This window comes from Lepisosteus platostomus, chromosome 27 (genome assembly GCF_059453375.1).
Source record: "Lepisosteus platostomus isolate fLepPlt1 chromosome 27, fLepPlt1.hap1, whole genome shotgun sequence".
Lineage (NCBI taxonomy): Eukaryota > Metazoa > Chordata > Actinopteri > Semionotiformes > Lepisosteidae > Lepisosteus > Lepisosteus platostomus.
Genome location: NC_142637.1, coordinates 1,856,650 through 1,863,108, shown reverse-complemented (window position 1 = coordinate 1,863,108; position 6,459 = coordinate 1,856,650). Strand labels below are relative to the sequence as shown.

At 44.1% G+C, this 6,459-nt stretch overlaps 1 protein-coding gene across 3 annotated transcripts in view; it reads left to right on the top strand.

The window, feature by feature from the left end:
* Positions 1–6,240: 6,240 nt before the first annotated feature.
* Positions 6,241–6,459, top strand: part of rfx2 (regulatory factor X, 2 (influences HLA class II expression)) — a 59,040-nt gene continuing 58,821 nt past the window's right edge. Inside the window, exon 1 of one of the 3 annotated variants that reach the window (XM_088622230.1) lies at positions 6,241–6,420. The gene's annotated coding sequence lies outside the window, so the exon portion shown is untranslated. Of the gene's footprint in view, positions 6,440–6,459 lie in introns of all 3 variants that reach the window. The other 2 variants (XM_088622228.1, XM_088622232.1) reach the window with 2 other exon arrangements.

The following is a 6,459-nucleotide window of genomic DNA, read 5'->3' as shown; positions in this document are numbered from 1 at the left end:
CCGGAGGGGGGGGGGGCGTGGGGCGCGCACGGCGGGGGGCGGGGCGCAGCCAATGACAATCCGCCTTCACGCAACACGCCACGCGGCCAGGCGGACCCGCCGGGGTCGGCACACGCGGTCATTGACCCCCAGCTGCGGGGTCACACTGCTGGCCCTGTGTGTGTTTGCCGGCAGGGTCCAAAAACGGGGTTCCTGACCCCTCTCACCTCCTTCACCTTTTGCGCGTATATAGGTACTGCGTATGTTTGTTTAACTTGCACTATGTTTGAGTTATTAGAGAATAAGTAATAGGTTTATTCCAGGCTGAAAAGAGAAGAAAGAAAACACAACGTTTCAGCCGTGGAGCCTTCTCCACCTCACACCTGAAGGTGTGAATTGAACCCAGCACTGTGAAGCGCAATACTAACCCCTGCGCCACCACGCCAACTTCAACCCTACCTCATATCCTTGGGAAATAATTTGAATGACAATCCGAGATCCATTAAGAAAATGAAATAGTTCACTCGGGTTTGCAAATATCTCTTCTGACTTTCTTATACTGACTGTCCAGTATACTGAGGATCACTCCGTGCATGCAAGTGTTGTGAGAAAAAAAAATCTGAGTTGGATACGTGTTAAAAAGTTTTCGTTTTATTCTGATTAATCGATCATTCATGCTTAACTCATAACACTCGTAACGACTTTGCTGCAACAGCACTAAATCACCTCATCACTGAGAGAGCTGATTGGCGCAGATGAAGAGCTCGTAACCACACCCACCAGGGGCTCTGTGACTTCCACCCTGGGCTCTCCGGCGACCAACCCTGTTGAAGACAAATGTTAAATTCATGTCAGTCCAGCTGCTACAAAGACATACATGGTCATTCTCCTTGCAATGACTTTGTGAATTTGTGAAGTTTTAGACAGATTTCTTCTGATGCAGAGATGCATTATGAATCTCTGCACAATAATCGCGCCCCCCTCCCACATGGCCCGTGGTGATCGTACTGAAGCCACTTGACAAACCACCACCCGCCAGACTGGGGCTATTCCTTCACTCACAGGGAACATCAGGGGTTTGTCCCCTCCTGCAGCATCAATCCCGGCCTTTCCCACTGACAGACTGGCAGGGTTCCCACCTCTTGACTTCCAGGATCAGATTCCAGGAAGCTTCCTGTGCTCTTTAAATACACTTAAACCTAAACGTGCTCATTGCAATGATAATGCTATGTAAAGAACCCTTTCTGACTTGGGACAGAAAACTGGAACAGAACTCTGATCCCAAGGTCTGTAACTCCTGTTGTGCTGCTGTGCTTGAGTGGCAGCACTCCTCTCTTCCTAATCTCTGCACTTGCCTGTTCACAAGTCTTTCTGGTCCCGATATATATTATCCGTCCGATCAGATTTGCATTGGCTGCAGATGAGGACAGGGCAATCTACTCAGTTTGGAAGGAAGGGGTTCCTTATATTTTGGCTTGCCAGTATGTGTTGAGAGATAGCCAAATACTACCTAATATGATATTCACGTTTAATAAAAAACATTTTTTTTACTATATATTCTGTTTTTTATATTTTAGCTCAATGTGTTGATTCATGGAACAGATACAACCCTCTCCATAATGTATAACAATTAATATGAATTTAGAGTTTTCTCCTACATATTATTTTTTTTTACATTTCAATGAGGCTATGTTGCTTTAAAGTGTTATCTAAAGTTTGAAAGCATTTCTCAATCAGTAGATAAGTATAAAATGCCAAATCTAAAAAAAATAATAACCCGATACAAGGTGTAACCATACAGTGGCTTATTTAAAAAAAGAATGTGCTTATTGCAAAAGACAAGCTTAAGAATGTAGGGTCCATAAATCTTGTACTTTGTGGTTTGCTAGGAGGCAGACAAAATGACTTTTGCCTCATCCAATGGTTTTTACAAACCAGTACTTCAAGACAGGCTGCCATTTTTCTAGAAGTTAGCTCAAGTTTCGAATTAACAGACTTAGAAGTTTTTTGTGTTCTCAATAATATTTAACTTGATTTAGTAAGTTACATGAAAAAATAAAATTCTAAACAAATGTATGCAGATGCCTGATGAGCACACACCTGAATCATGCCTATGAGATTAGTAGAACAGAAGACAGATTGTGCAATCATATCTTATTTCTCTCCCAGATATGCAGACAAGACTTGTACCTCTCCCACAGATGTGCAATCATGTATTGCATCTCTCGCCTTTCTCCTAGTTCTCTCTAGTCTACTAAGGTTGACTAAGGTTGTGTAAGACTGATATGCACGTGAAGGACAGCAGATCCACAAAGTGACACCCCTTAGTGCACCAGCTGAACTCGGGCAGCCTGCCTAATGGCAGGACACTGTTTTGTCATCAGGAGTTTCAAAGGTTCTGTACAACATAAAAACAGAAAAACGTCGGACAATAAACACCATTGATCAATGTGCATAGGTCACTTTCAGTATTTTTATTGCATATAACAGTTCCTGCATGTACATAAAACTAATTTTTAAGTGTCATAAATGCTTGTACATACTGTATGTAAGCATATGTATCTGTCAGCGATGTTTCTTTAAAGTTTATTGGAAATAGTACATGCTAACAGATGATAGGTTAGATATTTCGGTGAATGAACTAATGAAGTGCACCATGCAAATAATGAATGGTATAAGGATGCAGAATTAAGTATCTGGCTTCTCCCAAAACAAACTCCCTAAAATAAAAGAAAATAAAAGAATGGATGGACACATATATAGCTTACTAGATATTTTGTAGATTAAAGTGCAGTTAACATAAAGGTCTTAACAAATCTGAAGATTTTTCATTGATTAAATTCGTCTCGTCTTCGTGTGTAGCGGTCTTATGTTGAAACTGAATTTTGGCAGAGTAATCGCTCCACCTAGTGGTTATTTGAAGTAAACACCCCACCTACAGACGTCTCCCAAAACTGACACTGACAAGTACAGCCAATTGACTTATGCTTTGTTGGTTCTGTACTCGACTACCTTGTTAAATTGATTAATTTAATTATATTCTACAGTCGAAAGCTAACAATAAAGTAGGACATACAAACCAACTTCACACACTCAGTGTATTGAAAAGATTACATGTAAAATCATAAGCCTGGAAATAACTCCTGTCATTAAATAAGGTCAGTAGATATAATGTATATCATATCTTTTGTGGATATGATGTTAGTTATACAAGGTCATGCTGGTTTTGTTTAAATATTCTCCCAAAGTACCATTTTAAATAGTAATGTGCCCATTATTAGCAGGGTTTTCCAAATGTTTAGATCCATCTTTGAAAACCTCCACTGTAGTCATACGTGCAGTCTGTTAACTCCCCACTTCGACCATGAATCCTTACTCCATAATAAATACATTACAGGGGAAGGCCTACCACAGCACAAAAAAAAGTGTCTATTCTGAAAATCGTGTTGCTAGTTTTGTTTTTATCAAGTACTCAGTTTACCCCTGGAGCAAAACAGTTTGAAAATCACTTTTCTTGTTTAGTAGAAGAGATATGTAGGTATCCACACAGGATAATAGGAGCCGAGGAAAGTGAATAGAATGACATTTAACTATTCTTAGTTCAAAACTTTAAAAATACTTCGATAATAAATGCTCCAGTTACTTCATTGTGTGATTAATAGCTTATCTATTACATTTTAGGATTAATTCAACACAACCCAGCAGGTATTTTATGATGTGCTGATGTGGAAGTCAAACTTCAAACTAATCAAATACCATACCACTGATAAGTTAATGAAAAAAAAACTTTTTTTTCTGAACTATTTACTGCGCTTTGTCGCAGGGTACTCTTTTGTGCTCATCTATCGCCCCCTACTGAACACGTATTGTAACTTCATCCCTAAAAACCTTTGACCTCATTTGCAAAATCCATGGCTCAGGGAAGACAGCCCATTGCTACTGCAGTCATCACCTGTAAAGTTGTCGTTTAACCCAGACTGTCCTGGTTGACCCCCGTATTTTAATGGTTTAATGGATTTAAAAAAAAATGACATGGTGGCATAGTGATTAGCATTGCTGCCTCGCGGAACGTTTGACCCTGGGTTCAATTCTGGACCTGGGGTGCTGTCTGTGTGGAGTCTGCATGTTCTCCCCAGGCCAGGTTCTTGTGGGTTTCCTCCCGCAGTCCAAAGCCATTCATGTAGATAAACTGGCTTCTGGGAAAGCCGGCCCGGCTGTGAGAGTGTTTCTGTGCCCTGCAATGGAATGGCGTCGGGTCTAGAGTGTATTCTGCCTTACGCTCACCCCTTACTGGAACAGGCACTGGCTCTCCTGTGCCCCCAGCTGGATGAAGGAGCTGCCGGGAAGCGCCGACAACTTCATGAACGGAACCGGCGCCGCCTTGCGGTGAGGTGGTCACGCCAGCACGGGCCTGCTTCTTGCTCGTGCCAGTTGCAAACTTCAAGCCCGTCCTAGAATACCAAACAGGTCAGTCAGCTTCTGCAATTTACTCTCCCCTGCAATCCACCCTCTTGGTCTGGATTGTTCCAAGTCTTTGTTCCAACTTCCCCTCAATTATTCAAGCGATTCAGCAATGACGTGAAGAAGCAATCCTGACCACTGAGCCATCCAAAAGGTTAAAGAAACAGACAAAAGGAACTGATTCAGTCCCTCCAGCTCATTTGTCTGCTCACAGGGTATTGATTGGTGTCTCATCAAGCTTTTTTTTATTGAAGGAAGGCAGGACATAAACATTAGTAACGTGGCTGGGTAGCTTGTTCCACCCTCCCACAACCCTTTGTGTAGAAAAGTGCCCTTTTCTCACCTTTAGCTGCACTTCATTTCTCCTTGTGACCCTTCTAGTCTGCTCTGTTCAATTTGTTTTCTACCTACAGAACAACCATTTCTGTTTTCTTGTAACATTGCATTAAGCAGCTACATCTGAACCCAGCTCAGTTACTCTAAACGAGGCCCTCCTAGTAGAGGGCACAGTTTTATCGCAGGCATAAATGTGTAGCTGCTAATATGCAACCTGAAAACAGACCAGCTTGTTAAGGGGGGTCTGATATGCAGCCTCTGACAAACATCACAGCTACTGACACTTCCTCTGCAAAGCAATGCGTTTGTGGTCAAAATGCTTCCAGATTTAGAGCTTCTTTATCTTTTTGTTTCGATCTTCGTTTAAGACGCAAAGCCACCCCAATCACAGGAAAACAGGTGTGACATTTAGCCCCCCATCCCTGGACAAGACAAATGGATGTACAGAGGCCGGGGATTGCAAAGCCCTCTGTGCACAGGGCAAAGCGCTCCTGTGCTTCCTCAATGGAAACTGTGCAGAAGAGCTGTCTAGCACAAATGACCTCCCCCTCTCCCCTGTGGCTCCAGGTAGCCTCAAACTCGCTACTGAGGCTCATTTCCAAGCACACGTATACACCAGCTGAAGCCGGGCGCTCCCGTTTTGTAGACGATCAATGGAATAAATCTCTGTACAGTCGCGATCTGCCCCAGACTGCAGCGCTTTGCAACACTACGGTAATGCAGAGCAGTTCAACCGCCAGAAACTAACCCACTTGCTGCACGAGTTCTCCGACCGTCTCCGAAGTGAACCAGGGCTGGTTTGCACAAAGTTATGTTTACTACACGTGCAACAGCACACAAGTTTTTTTTTAAGTGAACTTTGTGGCCTCGGAGAAAAACTGATCGTTTCCGTGCACACAGGGATTAAAAATAGTAATTTAAAAACGAACTGGACCAAACATTTTGCGAAATGCGTTATGAATTTTAGAACTAAAGTGGTGATTCCCAGAACATTTAACGTTCACACCGCACAAAATAAACTCACGAACTCGTCATCTCTGGTAGTGATCTAAGTTTGTATTTTTTTTTTTTACCTCACCTCCAAACTGCACCAACAAAATTAACACTAGGCTTTCTTTATCTGCCCCGTCAATACTGCCTACAATACCAGCAAACAGTCGTACCTGAGCCTCGCAATCCCTAAGGAGGGAGGGGGGTGTATGTGAGGGGTTATTTGCCAGTATAAAAACACCCGAGGGAGGCCGCGGTTCCACACTCAAGATGGCGGCCCCGTCACCCACTGCCCTCGCTCGCGCCGGCCAGCCGGCCCCCTCCCTTCCTCCTCGCGCGCTCCCGTTCCCGCGGCCGGGGCCAGGAAGGCGGCGAAAACGCGCCAGAGTTCTCGTCCGCGGCGGGAGTTACGGAAGGGGGCGGGGCGTTCCTCCCCGGGTTTTCACCCCCCCCACCTCCCTCCGCTGCTGGTGACGTAGGGAGAAGAGGGTAGCAACAGTTGCCTTGAGACCCCCGCGCGCCATAGTGACTGTAGTCGTGGAGACAGTTACTTACCAACGGGAGCAACACGCAGCAACAGCAGCAGCAGCACCGGGAAGAGTGAGCGTGTGGGAGAGAGAGAGCAGCCAGGGCACAACTAAACACGAGGCGAAGGTGAATATATCTTTCCTGGGTACGATGAAATTTGCTTTC